The sequence below is a fragment of the Coturnix japonica genome, chromosome 10 (assembly GCF_054131305.1).
Source record: "Coturnix japonica strain WE chromosome 10, WE-NBRP24, whole genome shotgun sequence".
Taxonomy (NCBI): Eukaryota; Metazoa; Chordata; class Aves; order Galliformes; family Phasianidae; genus Coturnix; species Coturnix japonica.
Window position 1 is genome coordinate 9,684,706 of NC_140672.1, and position 21,568 is coordinate 9,706,273.

Consider the following 21,568-nt stretch of genomic DNA (forward strand, 5'->3'; position numbering starts at 1 on the left):
ACAAATAAAGCACTTAGATGGCTGTTTTCTATGGCTGAAGTTACCAATTAAAATGGGTTTGGTTTGAAAGGCCGCTAACTTTAAAGTTATTTCCTTTTCACTTTCAAGAAGCTTTCCTTTCCTTTGAAGAAACTGCTTGCGCATCCCCAAGATAAATTAAACTAATTCACTCCACAGAAATCATTTGGCTATCAGTGAAATTGCCTTCATGGCATCTTGGCAGTGAGTGCAGGGCAGAAGAAATCCAGCTTCTTCTGGAGTTGGGAAAAGACATTTGCGAGCATGTATAAACCAAAATCAATGTACTCTTCAAAGGCAAAGAAAAAATCAGTTTACCACGTCTGACATACTGCCTGTGAGTGAGAGACATGATACGATCAATAGTCTTACTTCACTCAGCAAGATGAAAACTTCCACTGGGCGCATGTTCAACTTCATGCATCTGGATGTGACAGGGATGGTTATGATAAATTTAAATTAAAAAGGCCCAATACGATTAGCACAATAAAACAAAACTGATCAGATGTAGCTCAAAACCCAAAGAAAATGTAGGTGGAATAAACTCTCAGATACAAGCTGAACTTCCAGTAGATTCCTTGGAGTGCAGAGCTCGATGTCAGGGCTGTCATTTAGGCCAAAAATAGCATATTTCCACAAATATTCACTTAAAGAAACTCACAGACATTTTCACCTTGTCTGAGGATTTTCTCATCAAGACCAGAGTGAACAGTGCATCTTAGGACATTTCTTGCCTAACTGGGGCTATAAGAAGCCAACTTGCTGTTCCATCCACTTCCATTCTGTTCATCAACATTTGAAACCATCAGTGTTTTTTTTTTATCCTGAGGTCTCAGAACTATTCATTCTGTTGGGCATCAAGACCGAACAGATGGGGACAGATCCCAGACATATGCCAGTAGTATCACCCCTCATGAACTTCCGGTAGTTCCCCCAAAAAGTCATTTTCTTCTCACTGAAGCAGCAGAAAAGTTCAACCATTTTGAAAGCTAACTTGTGTTTCTCTGATTGCACAGATTGCTCCAGTTTGGGCTTTTGCATGATCCATTCAGACTATGTCTTCACAGAATTTCTCCTGTCATTGCCAGAAAGATAACAATAACTTACTAACAATATCTAGTTTAGCTGAAGTACTTTGAGGATACTAAGGAGCTGTAAGGAATTTGTATTCACTCTGCAGGTGCACGAAGACTCTGAAGTTTGGAGTTGGTTAGAAGATTCAGTAGATAACCCAAGACTTTCAAAAACACCCCACAATGATGAAAGTATAGCGGTATAGTATGCTTTCCACATCTCTAACCATAAAACAGGGCTGTTGACACAACTGCAATAATCCATCTGCGTGCAATAACCCATAGAAGATACAGGGAGTTACTCACCACAGGGGCCCGGTTGATGCTGCGCAGATAATACAGAAGACCTTTGGTGTGGTAAATTGTTGGATGGAGCTGAGAACTGGGAGTCAGCCACTGCCTGTTCAGATCATCTCCACTCAAGGAACAACGGTGGCTGAAATCACAAAGCAACACATCACAAACAAAAGTTGATTCCAAAGAGTTCCTGATTCTGGCAAGACCTGGCACAAAGATGGGGAATGCCAATTAAAACACAGATCAAAGACTTTTAACACTGGGTTGGAATGAATCAACAGTCGGTACATTTCAGAGGTGCGTACCACCATGCAGATTTTATCATCCCCTTTCCTTCCAGAATTCAGACAGTTACAGCCCTGAAAATAAATGCAGATTTTCCTTTACTTAAGTACATACACAATCAGGACCACTTACAAACAAAATTACCTTCGGAAACGCTCTAAATTCTGCGCTATCTACAAAACTCACCCAGCTTACGTGCACAGCAAAGGCTTCTCAAAACCTCCACAGCAAATAAGTACATCCAACTCCTACTCATTCTAATTGAAGACAGGTGCTTGAATCTCTTCGACCAGCCTGAAATATGTATGCACTTAAATGAGATGAGCTGGATATCTCATTTAAGCTCCTCCGCTCATGAGAAATGTAGCTATCTGAAGCACATCAAGAAGATCTTGATGCATGCTACATCATTATGTGGAACAATTACCTAGATTCACTGCAAAGACTGGATAAAAAGCTAAATAAGGATCCTAGATTTGCACTGAGAAAGTGTTTTCATTAGTTGGATTGAAAATATTCTGCTCCTGACTCAGTGATCAGTGAAAAAATCTGCAGGATATTTGATTGTAAGGAGCAGCACATCATTGTACAATTTTGCAGAATCTGACTAATTTCCCTCATTAGTGATTGTGTGCACTGCAGAGCCTAATTATTGTAAGTACTGGACAAATTTCTAGCTACAGAGTTACATCCAGCTTTGCTGTTCCAGCCTCCTAGTCACAGAATAAGTACAGATGTATTCCTGGGGACACAATCTGGCGGTCTGAAGATAGAATCTCGCATTGCAACTGGGGTGCATTGCATCCAGCGTTATCAGTGAGCCTTGCAAATAATGCTTGCAGAAAAAAGGTCTTAAGGCTGGAATACTTCAAAAAATACTAGATACAATGGAGAACTGGTTAAGAAAGGAAAACAAAGAAACAATAAAATCCACTAAAAATGTCATACGTTTCTAATGGAGAAAAACAAGGTCTCTGATGCCATCTTGGGGTTTCTGGCAACATCACAAGACTCATTCTGACTTTACTCTAGTTTCAGTGTTACCTGAATTCCCTTTTTTCCTCATAACCCACAGCTGCTACATTGCTCATTCTGAAAGCTGAAAAATATTGCCAGTAACAAAAGCATGAGAAGTCACTGAATGCTTCTACCAAATATTCTATGTAAAAACATGACCGTTTCTGTTATGTTTCTTAATAGCCCTTCAGGCAAAGTTACCTGCAGGCTCACCTTTCCTGACCTGCAAGAGAACAGATGCTCAGCTGAGATTTACAAGTGTATTTCTGCCAAGAACTTGTGTGCATACGCAGTTTCCTTCCAGCAGGCGTAACTCCATTCTAAAAGTCACTAAACAAAAAGCCAGTTTGTAAATATATATATAAATTATTCTTCTTTCTGAACACAAGAAGAAATTAGATGTTCTCTTAGAAAAGGAGGCAAGAAAAACTAATCGATCCTGTTGCATTGCAGTGTTTCTCATTGCAGCATTAGATTCTGCTATGGACTGTGGTCTGGAATGTAGGGCTGGTTCACAAGCACATCTTGTACACAGCATGCTGACATGTTCATAGGTCACAGTACCCTCACTCTTCAGTCTTTACTCTGCCCATGTTGCAATTTACCAATTCCATCATTCTGATACAAAAGGAGGTTCTTCCTAGAGGAGACTCTATGACAGTTCAATTGCCCCATGACATTCACAGGCTAATTTATAATGGAAGGAAGGTAAAATCTCACCAAGAAGGCAAGAACTGGGAGGCAGAGTTCAGTTTTGTCCTCCAGTGATTAGTATCTTCGCTCATTCGAATGACCTTTAGATATTAGCCCTCTGCCTGGCAGCCTGTAGCCATAGCTCTGAAGGAGATGCAGAACTTTAATTAAATTATGAGACACTGATTTTTCCAACCTCGCTCACTCCCTCTGACCATACTGTTATAGGCTGTTTATTTTTGGAGATCCCCACCAGCTCTGTTCCCTTGCTCCTTTCCTCCTTCTCTTCCTCTCCTAATAGCGATGACATTCGCAGATAATGGTTTTGTCCGTTATGCTCTGCATCCAAGGGTGAAGGTAAAATATTAAGCTGATCTCAAGTGCTGATAGCAAATAAAGAGACTGGAAAGCTGAGACTGGCTTTCTACATTTGGCAAGATTTAATGAAATTCACTTCTCAAACCAAAGGCATTTCTCACAACGTAGTTCCAAGCTACTGTATTTGCTTTAAGTGCTTTATGTCTTCTCTCCTTTGCAGCATTAGTGAGACTACGTGACAGCCTGGATGGGACTCCCAGCAGCTCAAACCAAGTGATGAAAATGTTTGCCACAAGGAATTCCAATAGAGTAAAGGAAACCCCACCTCTACCTCTAAACAGATTACCCGTAATTAAATTGTATTTCTCTTGCTCACAAGTCTGATGCTTTGGATTGAACTTCTGTTATAGCTCTACCTCCTTTTCTACCTTTAAACAGTTCTTTGACGGGGGTCAGCATGTGGGACAGCTGTTAGCTGCCTCCTGGGGTACTGCTTGACTACCAGAGCACAGAAAAAAGGAAACTATTTGCTCCTTTGTTCTACATAAGAACTGAAGTGGCTCCATTAAACGTTCGGCCACAACCTTTGAGATACACGATCCATTAGTGCTACTGTAGAAAGGATCAGTTCCACAATTTGAAGTAGTTTGTGTAAATATCACACATCTCTCCCACCAATCAAGACCAAACACTTTTGACCTTCTCCTCCAAGCAGACTCTGGGGCTGTAACGTTTCTGTAAGTAGTTCTAGAATAACTCAGGAAAAGCCACAGAGCTGGTAGAAGATGGGACCCTCAAAGCATAACTAAGGTGTTCTAAAAACGTACGTAGCCAGAAAACACTGCCACAGTGATCCACAGCAAAGCACCCAGCACTCACAACTGTCTGAGGAAAGAAACGCTTGGGTTGTCTGCCTTTCAGATATACTAGTGCCATGCAGCCCTGGAAAATGAACAGAAAGTAGTCAAGCCCACACCCTGAAGCAAAGATTTGATGGAACACGCTCAGCTCTCCTGTGACTGGCTGTGAGCAAAGAAAACTCAACCACAGGTGAATTTGTTGATGACTGTTGGTTTCAAATATCAGTACACATCATCAGTAATACTCCTGCACCTCTGCAAGCCGCACCTCTAAAGATGTATAAAGGCAGGTAGTCATTCTGAACTGCAAATGGGAGAACTACTCTAAAAAAGCCAGATCCTTAACATCTCAAATTGATACACCACAGTCATAAAGATGAGGTTGAGTTTTCTCTTCTGAATACACAGGCAGTAAATGCACTTCTAAGAGAAGCATTAGACCTTGCTCTGAAGGCAGGGACACCTCACAGAGAGTTAATGAGAAAGAGGTTAAGTTGCTAAAGCACGGACCTATTCAGTTAAAAACAGAATGATATTTTAAGTCTGTTTGCAATTTTAAGACCTTGCTTTTAATCTTGTACCTCGAAGTCTGACATCAAGTTTTAATGAAGATTCATCCTCTTTTTTTCTCTCACCCTTAGGTCTGCTTGGTTTAAGAGCAAAGCAAAAGATCCCTGAGCGCCTCAGCTTCCAACTGTACTGAATTCTGAAATGTCTTTGGACTGGGAGACATGAACTAGTCCTAACCCAAGGCTGATATTGTCAACAGAACCCTTCAGTTGGCTGCTGTAAGACTGGTTCGATGCCCTGCATGGAAAGAAAAATGAGAGGGGAAAAAGAGAGAAGGGAACACATGGGGAGGAGAGGGGAAAAAAGAAAACAAACACCAAAAAACAAAACAAACCAAAACAAAAAAAAAACACTAAAACAAAAGGGAAAAGGAAATATGAAATAAAGACATGGGGGGGATAAATGTAATGCACAAGATATTAGACCAGGAAGAAAGCGAGAAGTGGAAAGAGAGGAAAGTCACTTTTTAAAGAAAAGATGTTGCTGTGCTTGGAAGATAAAATGATTCAAAATCTCCTGTCCATTACAGATAAATGGAAAGACAGGGCCCATCATATCAAATGAATGATGTCAGGACTGATAATAACAGCACCTGGGGCACAGTGAACTATGAAATCTAAAGGGATGCATTGTGTTTGATATGTAGAGAGCAACATCACCATTCACTGTGCATCTTAAAAGCAGACAGCAGTACCAGCACAGGATAAGAATATCTATAAAGGAAAGTAGGCACAAGTAAACATCAGGATGCCGTTGAACAGCATGTGGCAGCCTCAGACAGACACAGCATGCTGGACTTATAAATAACTACTGCTTACCCAGGATGGAAGCAAGAGGAATATTTGCATTAAGGTGTTTTGGTCTTGCAATTAAGAAAGCTCAGATCAACCTGAGATGTGAGTACATGTGGAGAGGGCAGGTGGAATCGTGAATTTTCTTGATTGTTAACCTTTTCAGAGAACAAGGCAGTGATGTTGGAAAGCAGCAGAACCAGTAAAGCCCTCCCTCATAATTAAAAGGAAGATGTGACAGAAATAGAATTATTTTTTTACAGCCTGAAGTCCATGCGCTGGAACTGACTACATTCACCATACATTTATTCCATGGAGATGCTCATCCAATGCCATCTAGTCGTTGCATTACAGCATTGCCCTGCGATGTCTATGGTCATTCTAGAAACAGGAAGCCCCCACAACAACAGCAATATTGGAGGCTTTAAACTGTGTGCAATCCAATGAAACACCAGCTTATGGCAACTAACAGTCTTCCATTTTCTGAAATATCTGCCTTAATTGCATTAGAGAAATGTTGAAGTACTGAGTACTGCTTCGTAGAGCTCTTCATATAATCCATTTCATTTTATAGCAGATAAATATACAGATAAGCACTACAGGACTCTACAGCTGGAATCAAAGATGGGGAAAAAGAGGGCAAGGTGTTTTCCTACTGTGCTCTGGGCTGCATCATTAATTTCATAGTGAAACTTCTTTCCCATCATTTAAGTGAGCTGCTTAAAGTTCCCTCTGGGATACCTCACTTGGGCATCTTGGCAAGCCACGGGGTTTCACTGAAGAAATGTGATCCCTTCCCCATTTACTTCAAGAAACAAAGGGGGCAATGTTCTTTCTTTGTTCAGGGATTGAAGTTACCAGATTTTCATTTGTTCACAGTGAAATATAGGTGAATATCTGCAAGGCATATATACAGGCACCAATGACCAAAGCAGTTTCCATCCACATTACTGCAGCTAACAATTCACTACTGATCATAGCTTATCTCTTAGATGACACTCGTACTGTCTGGCTGCCAACCAACTGAACAAGGCCACTGGAAAGATCCTGACCACTTTAGACCACTGCTGCTCAAAGACTTTTCCATTTCAGCACAGATTAATGAATCCATGATGTGTTGTACTTCCTCTTGAGCAAATGGTGTTCTAAAGCACCACTCCATCAGCTTCTTCTTGCCTACCCACATCAGAGCATTGATGCTAATTAGCATAACGAGCCTTCAGAGTTTCACCTTCTACATCTGACTGATTTTTTTTACAGTGGACAATTCTTCCTTCCCAAGATAAATGATTTAGTCTGTGATTTCTCCTTTTGGTCCGTGTAACTGTGTCTCTGTCCTTGTTCTGATAGGAGAGTTCCTTTTCTCTCAGCGGACACATTTCATTAAGCCGCACTTTGTCACAAACCAGTTAGACACAGAATGAGATCTGCATCATTCCCAGCTAACACTGTCAATGTCATAATCAAATGAGACAAGAAGTTCACATGACCTACTGAAAAGGTGAGTTAACAGCCTTATCACAGCTAAACTACCTCCTCAGTTCCACATGAAAGGACGCTCATCAGATTTCTACTATTTTAGCTGCAACAACAGTAACTATCAAATATGAGAACAAATTCACCTGCAGTTGGTGACACTTTGCACTGTCATTTATGAGGAAAATGCAAGTTATGATGATCTGTACTGTTTTGTGGAGGAGTAAATAAGGATTCAGGAAGCACCTAAAAACTGAAAGTTTCTTGACACCTACCATGAGATTGAGTCATCTTTAGACCCTTTTTGCAACAACTTCAAATACTTTCTCACTGGTAAGAAAGCCCAAAACAGAATTTTTAGTCACTAGTTCTGACTGGAAAAAGTAATTTTCAACTCAAGATTTTTCTTTTAACAAGTACCTGCTTTCTGCTGGAAATCATAGCTTTTCCTCAGCTCATTCTCTTCAAAACTTGGAGTTTTCCATCAAAACTTCAAATTGGCCAGTTCAGAATGTTAAACTGTTTAAGAGATGCCCTCAGCATATGGCAGAATATGTGCACTTAAGGATTCTAAGGTACTCATTCTTCTCTGCCAAAGCGCCTCTTTGTCTGGGCCACGTGTCCTACAACACAACTTAAAGCGCTGACAACACTAATTCAGTAAGATGCACAAATTAAGATGCAGCAGGGGAGGCAGGTGAAGCCAGGACAACGGGACAGCCAAGCAACTCCCAGATGGCACTGCAATGACATTTCCAAATGGAAATGATGTTTTTAAATGGGAAGATTTGGCTCCAATTTTGACTATTACTCATTGAAAAGCTTAAGTTTACCATGGGGAGAAAACAGTTCTTTAAGACAGCCTCATCCTCCTACAAACTCTTTCAGCAGATCCTAATTTTGCAGGCACAAATATTGAAAAGTGAAGACACTCATGCAACAAGGTAGCAAATCAGTGAAAAATTAAGACCAGAACCAGAGGTTTCAAGACAAAGGACTGAATAACTAACATTTTACTTTTGAAGTAATGTCCTTCAGCCTGCTCCTAAGTCTTGCATTGTTCACTTTCTTAATTTAAATATGGTTTACATTCATATACCTGAAGAAAGGTTCTTAACTGACTTAAGCTAATTGCTCACATATGGATTGCATTAATTGAGTTGATTTAAATATCGGGTAGTTATATCAGTGCAATCTCCATATACAAATGAACACTAAGAAATACATTGTCCAGATGACTGTTCTAAAATTTAAACCCAACTAAGTGACACATAAGAGCAAAGTGTGGCATCATAGATCAATAATAAGAACTACAAGCAGAGCCTTGCGTAGAGGCCAAGAATAAAAAATAAATAGAATGTGCAGAGATACCTTCAGATCTGTTCAATTTTCCTAGGATCCTTATGCAGCCCCATAGTCCAGTAGGTAGCACTCATTCCTACAGGCAAGAGCGAACTGAAGATGTTAATTAGAATGGGAGGAAAAGACCTCAGAACAGATGCTACGAATCAGAAATATTCTGCTAATAAGTTATAGAATAATTGGAGTAATCCAAAAACATTGTCAGTGAGTGCTGAAGAACCGTTGCACTTTTGTTTTAGTAATGAGAGTAATGAAACAAACACTGCACAAGGACTGTGGTCCAAGATATTATGATACAGTTCCCTTCTGGACCATCACTAACATCATCCTGGTCTAATCATGTTCAGCATCATCTAAAAGGTTTTGTCCAGCTTGTAACATCCCGCTTCCTGCTAGTCATTGATCAGGACATTGTGCGCCTACCTCAGAAGACAAACCAATTTTGGAAACCTAGAGTCCCTTTTCAGTTTGGGGCCTGCAAAGATCTGTGTATCAGACTTGTTTCAGCAAACTGACAGCAGCACGAGCAGAGATCTCAGTACATGAGACTGTGATGTGATTTATGCTGGAACTGACTGCAGGTTGACATATATGAAGACATACTATACTTCCTCCGTCAGTAAATTAGAGTACTGACAAAGCACCATTACTAGAAAGATGCTGAGCGGTAGCTTATGAAATAACACAAACCCAAGAACACAGTTTGTCAACCACCCTCTCCATGGCAGGCACAGTTAAAGAAAGTAACACTAGACTTTGCTAATCACTCACATTGGAGGAGCTTTCCCTTCTTTCTTCCTACTTTTCTCCCTTTCTTTTTACAGTCACGCCTTAAAACCAATATGATTGTGATCATATTGCTACTGATGCCTACAGCTCCACTGGAAATGCCCGCTATAACAGGATATATACACTGTTGTGTGACGATGCCTACTAACTTCACAGGCTACTTGCATGACAAATACAATCTCCCCGCAATGAAGTAATAATTCCTCACAGGTTACTCAGCAATCATATACATGAATGCAAGCTTTTCCCCTTTCTGAACACAGAATTTCCAGCTCTGCCTGCCTAGTCCACTGAACAGTCACGAATTCCTATGAAACAATTTGATTTCTTTGCAATAAGTGTTCCTTTCTGTAGAGATAAGCAATAGTTACAGATCAGGTCTGTTTGCAATACAGTTTCCATGTCAAAATAGGAAAAAAAGCCAGAGCAAAACACTGAAAAAACAACAAAAGACTTATTTTCAAGTTATGCATTCCACCTGACTCTGAAGGGAAATGCATGTCTTCTATTGAACTAGACACGCATTCCATGCATCCTCAGAGATCAGGCAACCGCTGCTCTACCATCACTAGAAAAGCATCTGAGGGACTGATCTGTCACTGAGCAGAGTGAGCAGGCACAGATAAGTAAATCAGTTTGGGGTTATATCTGCAGATGCACTAAGTTGTTTTATTTACTTTCCCCCTATGCTTATGCACTACATGACTTCAAAGCTCAACTGAATGCTAATTCTGATACGAAAAGATGCACTAAAACAAATTGCACTTACGTAACTGCTCATCCAAGCACAGTGTCTCTGGGCACTGCACAATAGTAAAGTTAAACGAAGCATTCAATACCCACTTATTAAAATAAAGTATTCACTGGAGAAACCTGATGGGCTTGTAAATGTCTGCAAAACATTCAGGAAAAAAAAAAAAAAATTAAAATATCCATATAAAATGCAGTAACTGATAAAATCGCTATAAAACAAAACAAAACAGACCCAATTCTCCAGGGAAACTCACATAATGGTGAGATTGGGCCAAGTGTTTAAGAGATGCCACGCAAGTGGTAAGTAAAGCTGGCACAGAAAAGTGAGGGCGCATAGAGAAAAATGAAGATTCCTAAGAAAAAGGATTTGAATTTGAGGGGAGATCTGCCTTAGAAACCAGGGCAAACACATTAAGTGCAGCAGTTTTGCTGGAAGATTCTAGTGGAAAAAAACAAAAGTCAAAGAAAAACTAGGACAGTAGATAGGAACAAATGTAAGCGGTTCTTATATACTTATGTGAGCAGAAATCTAAGCTGTTTTTTTTTTTTTCCATAGCAATTGGCAAATTTTAATTGGGGGCTCGTACGATCAAAAAAAAATCCCTCTTGAAACAGATTTGTAAAGTGAAGTTACTTGAATTCTGAAATAAATGACCTGATTTTTCAAAATATGGAGCTACTCATCACTGCCTATTGAAGTTCAATAGAATTGCAAGCACTCAGCATCTTCCAAAGTCAGGAAATTCTTAACTAGCTTCCTAAAACATATTGGATCAGGGCAACTAATTTATGGTCCTTACTATTCGTTTTTATCTCTGTTCTTCAATTGAATCAGGAAGCTTTACGTATCAGAATATATCAGCAATATTCTAGAATGGAGGACACAGAACTTTTCCAAGTATTTTGGTGAGTTTCTGCATAGCTCTTCCTTCCCTTCCCTTGTTTTTAATGTATTGAAGTAGAGGAAAAATCTCTTGAAGGGTAATGAATTAAGGATATTTGGGCATCAATGGGTTTGAAGACACTTATGAAGAAAATCAATGATCGGCATCCAATTCTGGTAATAAAGCACTTAAAAAACTTTCAGATTAGAAGCACTGTCCTGCGTCAGTGAGTCAAAACCTCAGGTTCTGATCAAAAGCTGAAATAACTCACGACATAGCAAAGGGCAGCACAGTAAGCTCTCTCATTTAGACATGGAGAAAAGGGTACAAGATAAGAACACTAATAGGACCACTGGATCATTATAGCTCTTCTACTTCAAAGGTCCATGTTTAAAAGCTGATACAGTGCCACTAAACAACATGTGTCTGCTGGCTGCTCTACATGCTCAGTCACTAAACAAGGAGTAGGACCATACTGTCTACCTTTACTTAAGTTAACGACCGAGCACTACAGTTTTCTTCTCTCTAATACGAGAAACAGTTTTCATCACCTCATGGGTAAAGCAGGGTTTGCCCATGATTCTATGTTTTAATTCTTGATGGACCTTCCAGACCTAACAGGTGAATAACAGTACTGATTTATTGCTAAGTGCATCATACAGGGCAATACTACTTATGCCACGAAGGAGAAATTGTGCTAAGCACCAACTTTAAACCAAAAGAGCTTCAAAACTGCCTTCTAAAGACCAATATTTCATCACTGCAAAGAAACAACCTTAGACGCAACTTCCAACCATATTTTTCAGTGGAGGGCATCCATAGCATTTCTATCCACAGAATGACATGGAAGGGAAGTACAGGGGAATAAAATTCTCTGTTTGAAGATGGATTTGAAACAGAAACACGCCATGTGCTTAGAATCATAAATAGAGGCAGGAAGGCTAACGAGGCTCTGGAATATTTCTGATGTTATCTGATAGTGTTTTTCTTTTCTGAATTTCTCCAGGACTCCTTGTACTTTGAGCTATCCCGCCCCTCTCAGACCCAGGAGAGATTAAAGACTCAGCTGCATAACATTTAATCAATACCGATAAGCTCATAGAAATATCCTCTACAAAAATCAATGTGCAAATTCAAGTAGGCCATTCTGATCAACTGGAATAAATGTTGCAAATTATTTTGACCGTGGCTGTAAAAACACTGAGGAATAAACACCAACAAAGGAAAGACCTTAAGATCTAAGTTATCTTTCTCCTATATATATAAACAACGTAGTTCAGCTGTTACTGTTTGAATTTAGGTAAATTAGTGCTTTCTCAGCTTCTTATCTTTATAGTGTATTTGTAAGCAAAGTCATTGATTGCCTGAAGCAGAAGACCTAGAAAAAAACTTCAGCCTTCCACCTTTCTTGAACAACTTAATTCCAAATATATATAATTAATAGTGCTATATAGTGCTGTGAAATGCTAAATATCTTTAATTCTTCTTAAGGTGTAACACTTTTTTAACCTCCTCACAGTCTGAGCAGCAGTTCCTTAGTGGTGGATAGCGTGATAGACGCTTATCTCTAGCCCTGAGTGCTGCAAAATACCAGGAACAGAAAGCTAACAGAGATAGCAACAAGGTAAAAAGAAAGAGGAAGAACTAGGCCTTATAGAGCTCGTTTCTCACACAGCAAATCTGTTGGCCCCAAAATTATGCTCATTGAATGGCAGCACTGAATGTATTTCTCATGGTATGACTCCACAGCTGCAAAATCCCAGCTGCAATTAAGGAACTGCGGGGCTGGATGTTCCATCATTTTTATATGTGCAGGCACTCCAGCGGTGGCTGTGGCAGGCTGCAGCTGCCTGCTCTCAGCCCCCAGCTGCTGCCTCGCAAAAAAGGCAGTAACTGCAATTGTGTGCAAACGTTAGGAAAACACAAATTTTGTGGGTGTTGGAATGGTTCAAAATTGCTGAGCATTATTTCATTCTAGCGCTTCCCAGCTCAGTCAGGTGAATAGGACTTGCTTGGAAGATATCACAAGAACGTGGTTTTACGCCACTGGAAGAGGTGATGAGGTGACCTCCTAAGCATAATGGTTTCAAACAGAAAGATAATAGCTGAATTTCAGAGTAGACACATCTCAGAGGAAATCCTCATGACTCCAACTTTGAGCAAGTTTCCAATGATTACAGAACAAGCAGGTGCCTTTTTCTCTTGTTTATCTGTTAGGGTTTTCCTGTCTACGTGGCATTGAGTACTGATTGCTGTCTAAAAGAGTAGCTGTGTTGGATGGTTCACAGATACTAGGGACAAATTAACAGCCTGACAGTTACATGCAAAAGTACAGACTTATGTCTTCTTCCTCAATATTATGTCATACTTGATGAGAAATACTTCTGAATATACCCTTTAGGGTGCATGCACCTCCTTCATCTAGCTTACGTCTAAGATAATTCCATCTGAAGATGCTGGCAAAGGTGGAAGAAGCTAAGATACTTTTGCATGATCACATATTCAATAGCTTTGCTTCACTGTGGCATCTGGCTGAGCCCTTCCCAACTCTCCCATACTTTCCCTTCACTAAGTCCATCGGTGGTTCAGATGCATTGCCATTTTGAGTTCAGGGAAATGATTTAGCAGAGGGTTGTTAGAAGAACTGAAGCACTGCCATTGCTTCAAATAACATTCCTGCTGAGGTCATAGATGTGACTGAAAGTTGGCAAAGGGAAGAGCAAAGAGAAGAACCCTTGAGGCACTCGAAGCAATGATACCACTGACAAGCTCTCTGAAGAGAGAGCTTTGCTGCAGCAGTAATATGGGAGATGCCATTTGAACAAAGGAATAATAGAAATCAGTACAGTCAAATCATGTGTCTTTTAAGTTGTAGTTTAGTCAACTACGTTTTCAAAGTATTATTTACACGCACATCCCAGGATTTCATCAAATGCAAAGTATATCCACTGATTGAATGGCCACAATCCCTTAATGGCAATCAAAGAAGAGAGATGTTTGAATTTTAGTTTCTTACTGATTTATTATTATTATCTAGCTCTCTGCTTGCAACTGCAAATATCCCTTTGCTGCTCCATTAACCTGATCACTTATCTATGTTTCAAACTACACTCAGAATGTCCACACAGAAAATATCCACACTACATTTGGAGAAGATGTGCCTTGCATTTATGCATGAGATCATGGGCTACATTTTAATGGATACTTAACCTGGGCTAAAAATCAGCTAGCACTGTAAGGAAGGACTCTGGTCACATCCCACCAAGTACTGAATACCAGTAGATGACTCATGCACAACCAAAACCATAGTGCCATAGAGTGGAAGGGTCAGTTCATCTGCCATTTACCCTGAGTCAAAAAAGCATCAGCACAAACAAAAAATGGAGCAGGGAAACTCACCCCAGGCTTGGGCTAAGCCAGATTATCAGAGAAGGTTTCCTGAACAGCAAATATATATCCTCTAATATCCTCTAACAGAGCACACTTGTGTACACATCAGGTCCTAGCAAAAGTTGGAATGGCAAGAAAGCATCGGTACATCCCTCATTTCTGTTGTTCCCAAAGGAAATGGTCCCTTATCATCACTATCCTCACATACACAACATTTGCTACTTGTTTTTAGCAGTGATGAAGTTTTTGTTTTATCTCCTAGCAGTTGTTTCAGCCAGATGTTTCACTGAGAGATTCTGACTGGTTGACAAATAAAGTTTACAGTTTCTTAAGGAAGATAAAAAAGGAAATGGGGGAATTTACACACCACAATTGGGTTACACTACCAGTAACGCTACCAGCCTGCAAACTAATTTCACTTACTACAGCAGAGCAATGGTAGATCTACAGCAGAATGCAGGGGAAGCAGAATGCAACCATAAGCCACTGCCCCTTTATTGACCAATTTCCCCATCATGCTGATGGCACTAGAGATGCTTCACAGAATGCGACTCAAAAGGCCATTAGCTGGTTTTCCTTAATCATTTCCTGTAACAACGCAAACAAGAAAGTTCACCAACTCAGTATCTTCCTATTTTGTCTGATTTTCCAGCAGAACACGCATTTCCAGTACATTTGTAGGCTCAGAATCTGCCAAAGATATCACTGTTGTCATTCAATGCATTATGGTGCATGTTAAAAGAAGTGATTTCTATTAATAAGAGGAGCAAATGAAAATAAATTACTTAGAGCCAAGTCGTAGAGATTCTTATTCCTTCAGTTTCTGGATATAAGATGATCTCAGTAAACAGATCAAAAATGTCATTCTCCCTTACCACTCATAGCCATTATAACGACTGCCCAGAGCTCCATATTGACACTCAGTGTCGCCTATTGAATATGACTGTAGCAAATGTCAACTTTTGTCCTGTTAGAGTACAACTGTCATGTGATAGATAGAGCTGCCTGTCAATTCCTCACTGTGCTTTTCTACCTTCCTTTCAACTTCCATTACATTGTACGTTTTTAAAGAAAAGATGCCTTCTTTCCAACAACAATAACCATCTTCAGTACACTTCAAAGCCACAGTGAAGAAACGCTTATGGACTGTGAAAAGTATTGCTCAAAGAGAAGCCTCACATTTAGGGGGTTGATCCATCAATGACCTTCAAACACCTGGATGTACCACAGATAGGACACACATCATTCTACATAAACACAATCATCTCTTTCTTAAATGTGCCCCATTAAGAAATATAACCGAAAAATATATGGAAACAATTCATCTTCCCTACCAGACGTTTATCTTTTTAACCACCAGATAGGACTGTATATGAAAAGCAACTTCCTTCTCAAATCCCTACTGGAAGCAATAGGAACACTGCGTTACAATCAGCTCCACACAGGCAAATGTTTTATTCATATCGCACGACTGGAAGAAAAAATAGAAAGAAAGAGGGGAAAAAAAAAAGGCATATACTGGTTAATTTTATCTAAATAAACCCCACAGTGTGGCTTTTAAATGATATCAAGATCTTTTCCTACCCCACTGAGGTACGTTTTACCTATTTGGGATGAGTGGCATCAAATGCAGTTGCCAAGAGTGAAACCCCACAGCTCTTTACAGTAAGTCATGGAATCCAGAGGCCTTTCCACACATCCCGCAGATAAATGGATTATTTAACGTGATTTTTCAAACAAGCGATCAAACCCAATCCCACTTCACTTAACCAAATGAGTTTCAAGGAGGAGAAACAAAGAAATCTACTGCCGTTTTCAAGACTGACAGTTTCTCTTCTCTTCTAGTTCTTCCTCCCACCACCACCTGTTTTGCACAACATGTTACTAATATCGTAATCACTGAATTATTAGACAGAGAATTTACAAGCACCACTTGTTTTTTCCTTGCTGATGAAGGGAAACTGCCACAGCAATGAAAACTACAGATTATATCTTCTAAACTCGGGTCTGAGGAGAGCATAAGCTACACTAACGATTTCTGAACACTAATAACAAAACCACTTAACGCTCTCTATTATTTAATATAAAACAGTCCTACATAAGTAATAGGGAAAATATTGTAACAGAATAGGCCAATGGGGAACAAAGCTACTCAAGAAATACGATACAGTCCATTGCATTGAATAGGAATGAAGATGAATTATTTTCCAAATATTAAAGAACTACTAGGACAGAGATTCTATAGTTGACAGCATGGATGGATTCCATAGAGATAAAACTGTGACCATAGGCCAATATCGAGCTATATTTGGCAAAGAACAAAGTAAAGGGTTGGAAAGAGTTCTGGACAGTACCTACCAGTAACGACATGTGATGCTTCAATAATCTCAGTGGATTAGCAAAACAAAAAATGAGTAAAAAAGGAAGAGCAGGAAAGCAGCACACAAAGGGCAGAAGCTGAAGTGCAAACAGAAAGAAAGACTTCTGCTAAGAAATAAAAGACAAAAATAAAAGAGACTCTGAACTGCAAAGAAATTGGGATTTCACTCCCTTTGGGGGCACCTCAAGGAAAGAAAATGTATGCTGAGATAGTGAAGAAAACAATCAAAGATAGGGTAAATATTTACGTTTCTATTCACATAACTGAGAAGGTATAAATCATAAGAAAAACCAACAGCTTGGACCTTGGGGGATTTCTCAGTGCTGTTTTGTTTACACATAGAGAGCCAGCACTTTGCTTAGAGCTTCTTCCATCAGCTTCACTGCAGGGTTACAAACAAGGAATCGGGTCTTTCAGTGGAAAAGATATTCACACTGCACTCCTATGGCTGTGAAGTTTCTGCAGCATGGTGGTTCTGGCTTAAAGTTCATGCTGTAAATCCAAGTAGTGCCACATGCTTATCCGAGTACAATCCAAGAGAAAATGCCAGACAAACTCTCGTTCACCTCAAAGCCCCAGAAAGATAAGAAAAACAGCACACACTTGTCCTTTGACAATACTTCTTTCTCTGTCTTCTGCAAAGTGACACAAATATTGAAAAGAATCTCATTTTCAGTATGCTCCTTGCTACCAAGTATTCTAACACAATTTATGGACTATAATTATAACTCAGGCAGTGAAACATCCAACTACTGAAGACAACAGCTGGTCTCAAATTCATGGCTAACAATACAACCTTATCAGCCCAAAAAAAGCAATTACAGACTACAGGACCTTTAAACCAGAAAAAAAAAAATGAAAATCAAAGACCATGGCAGATAAAGGCAGTGTCAGTTTCCAGCCTGGGCTGCCAGCCAATCATTTCTGATTGTAAACCATTGACAACCTGCTCTGCCAGGTTATAAGATACTGGGATCACTCGCCTATTACTGAAGTGCAGTTAAAACATTCAAACGTGACAACAGTAACAGCTCTACATCATGGTGAAAAGGAACTGAGTTTCAAATGATTGAACCAATGCTAATACTGCAAGGAAGGGAACAGCAGCAATGCCTGATACATTATCAAGCATCACTGCCCTTTCTAACAAGGTTTACCTGGTTACAGGTAATAACCGTAAACAGTGATTGCCAGTAGTAGCACGGACCGTAAGTTCTGAAACAGAAGATGCTAAGTGACAGTCCTGCCATCTCCTCTTCTGTGAACCCAATGCATTGGGGCTCAGAACTCTGTGCATCTGAGATGTCAAAGAATTCAATGCCTGGGTCAGAAGAGCACAGTATGTGTTTCACCTGGACTAAACCCTCTCAGATCCGCTCTGGATTTCATTTTTTTAACCTGCTTTATCTTAAATATATAAACTGAAAATCTAATACAACGCTTGCGTGCTGCTGACACCTCAGTGAGTATGAAAGCTAAAGGAACATGGATGGACAGGTGCATGGAGGGTGATGCTCTGCCTCACTCCACGAACTGATTGCCATGGCTGTACATTCTATATGAAACTGAATTTAACATTTCTCCCTGCTTTGCTTGTTCATCTTTTCTCCCAGCTTGATTTTTCTTACTCTTAGGATTTCTTACCCCTTGCTCTACCGTTCCAAGCACTTCTTTTCTCTGTACTCAGCCAGGTCTTCCTCACTGTGACTTCAGCTGTATGCATTAGCAAAATTGGCTGCTTTGATTAGAAACACAGGAGTGGAAGGTAGATAATAGCCCGGTTCTCTACACCTGATCTCCCAGTGAGGGGTCACTGATAGGGGTCAACAGCTGAAATAAGCGTCTCATCACATGAAGAGTTGGTGAAGAAAAAGCTGTACTGTCAAATAAAACAGAGCACAGCAGTGCTAGGAGTTGGAGGGGGTGAAGTTATCTATATATTTAGGCTGGTTTGTGTTTTGCAGATTTTGTTCTGAAGAAGCAGAGCTTTCAGCTCAACAGCAACAGAGCCTGAAGTCCTGTATTTAACTACAGGGCAGAGTCAACTGAGGAAGTTGCAACTCCATCCTCTCAGGAAACAGGCTTGTTAGAGGAGCTATGGAAGGAGCCACTCTGCTACCAAGCCTGCTCCCAAGGAAGCACCGCTCTCATCTTCTAAACAATACGGCTGTGACAATAATCCTGAAGGATTGTTTTTTAAGGCCAGTTCACTGATGGGCTCTGATTAAATTATCTCCAGAGTGATCCATCTGTTGATTGACACTTTTAAAATACCGACCGTCCCAGATCATTTGACACTGGCTACTGATGAATCATCAAGTTAAAGCCTTTACTTTAAATACTACTGTTACGAATGAAATGTCAAATAGTGACATTTGATATTCTGCACCAATTACTACCGCTCATGTGGGCACATAAACACCACTTAAGCGGAGTCAAAATCAGGCTATTAGGGTGCAGGGATCAAAAGAGACAGGCTACTTGTCTTGTCTGGGTTTATAGACTACATAGCTATTGAGGGTCCATTAATCAAGCAGGGAAAAAAACAGCTGTTATGGGTACTGCAAAAAGAGATGGTCTAAAGGAGGTTGAAAAGGATGAGTGCCTGTGCCGTGCCATACATTCCTCGCTTCTCTTGAACAGCCCCCAGTTCGTGCGTCATTCTGACATAGATTATACAAACAAGGAGGCACTGTTGGGTTAAGGGTGATGAGAGAGAGGAAAATGTTGACAGACTCTCCACCAGTGTGAGGCACAGAGCTGTGAAAGCCTGCTCTGATTCTTAACTTGTATGGTCAAGAAGGGTGGAAGGCGCCTTACAGAGGATATTTCTGTATCAGGTCACGAGAGACAAAGTCTTGTTCCGTCAGCAGTACTTTTTATCCCTTGTATTTATAAGGGCAACAGTACTTACATGTCTCCTGCATATAGGAAAGCGCAGATCACAACTTTTACTCCACTGCATTTCAGAGTCAAAGCAGTCAACAGAGGTTAAAAAAACGCAATAAGAGAACTCTGGGGATTTATTAGCAGCCAGAATCATGCCATCAGTCCAGAACTTGATAATAAATAGCTTTCTTTTTTTTTCCTAAGAAAGCTTAGCTTCTCAACACTGAAAACTTGGTGGGTTTTTGAAGCCTTCTGAATACGTGAGCGAGCTTTGAGAAAGCTTCTTTTGAAGGTAGGGCTCATCCTTGACACAAATGTACAGTGGGGATACCTCAGATATTTGAATTAAATTTGACTTGAAAATTCTGAACTCAAAGCTCCAGAGTCATCAATTCCCACGCAAACATGTACTTGCCAGCTTTCTTATTTTCTCTGGAGCATACCACTGACCCTATTACAGCATCCCCCAGTTGTACGTGCAGCTACTTCTCTTTTCAATGAGACCGTGTTCAGAGGAAGCCAGCATGATGGATAATAGAAGTCCTTTGACATACTGTGTCATTTATCACATAACAGCCTCAATCCTCCTAACAGGGCCTTCTCCATATGTCACTGTCAGCTCTTGTGCCACCCCAATGCATCAAAAAGAAAAGTTTGAATATGAAGCATTGTAATTCCTAAGTCACAGCTCATTGCAGCTTTCCAGACATGAAGAACCATTCTATCTATCTGCCAGCTTGTTTGTTTAATTTTCACTCTGTCTCACACATGTGAGAAATTAAGCCTTCAGTGTAGAAGAAAACCAGAAAAATGTCAGGTCTGGCAGAAAAGAGGAAGATAAAAATCTCCAGTTCCATCAGGAATCCAATGTGACATTTTAAAGTGTAAAAAGAGCAGCCTATGAGCATCAGGTATTAGAAAAATACTGGCAGATCTAAAGAATTCCTTCTCCTTTCCAACCCAGGAAAGAGGTTCTCTAATGGGCTGATGCGAAACTAGAAAGCTTAAAGCAATGCAGATAAGCTCCTGAACTCGGCTGCTTAATGGAGGCATATCTCAGCTCTTCAAGGGCAAGGAATGGAGTTAAAACACCCAGGAAAGCCTCTAGAGATTACCCAGTAGGCCCTGTTTTGGGCTACCTACAGTAATCAGAAATCACTCTATAATGAAAAATTTCACTGAGTCAGTTCCCAGGTGATTTGTGAAAACATAAGAGGAGACTGGAGCCACTGCTGGGGCCTCAGCTCTGCTCTCTGTAACACTCACATACATTCATCACTCTTTGCGCTCCCTCTCAAGTGTTAAGAGATGACAATCAGACCATGATCCATCCAGGCTCTTTTGCCATTAGTCTGTAGGAATGCAGCCCCATCTCGGTACTGGCTGCATTCACTGACAGTATCATGTTTGTGCTACCCAAGCACAGACTCTCCATAGCATTCATTCAAGAAGATGAGGGCTTCCTTTCAGATCTTCTCTATTTCATTTTCTTTCAGCAACACACAGAACTGGTCCAAGCTTGCATGAACCATTTCACAGACTCATTTTGTACTCGTTAGCATTTCCTGGGTTAGAAAAAGCTCCATCTTACTTTCAATGATTCAGAACCTCTCAGTGTGAATGGTCTTCAATTCCAAGAATTAAGATGCCATTTGGAATCACAAGTGATTTTAAAATATGATTTGCCACTTCATTAGGTTATTGTTGTGCAGTCTATGTAAAT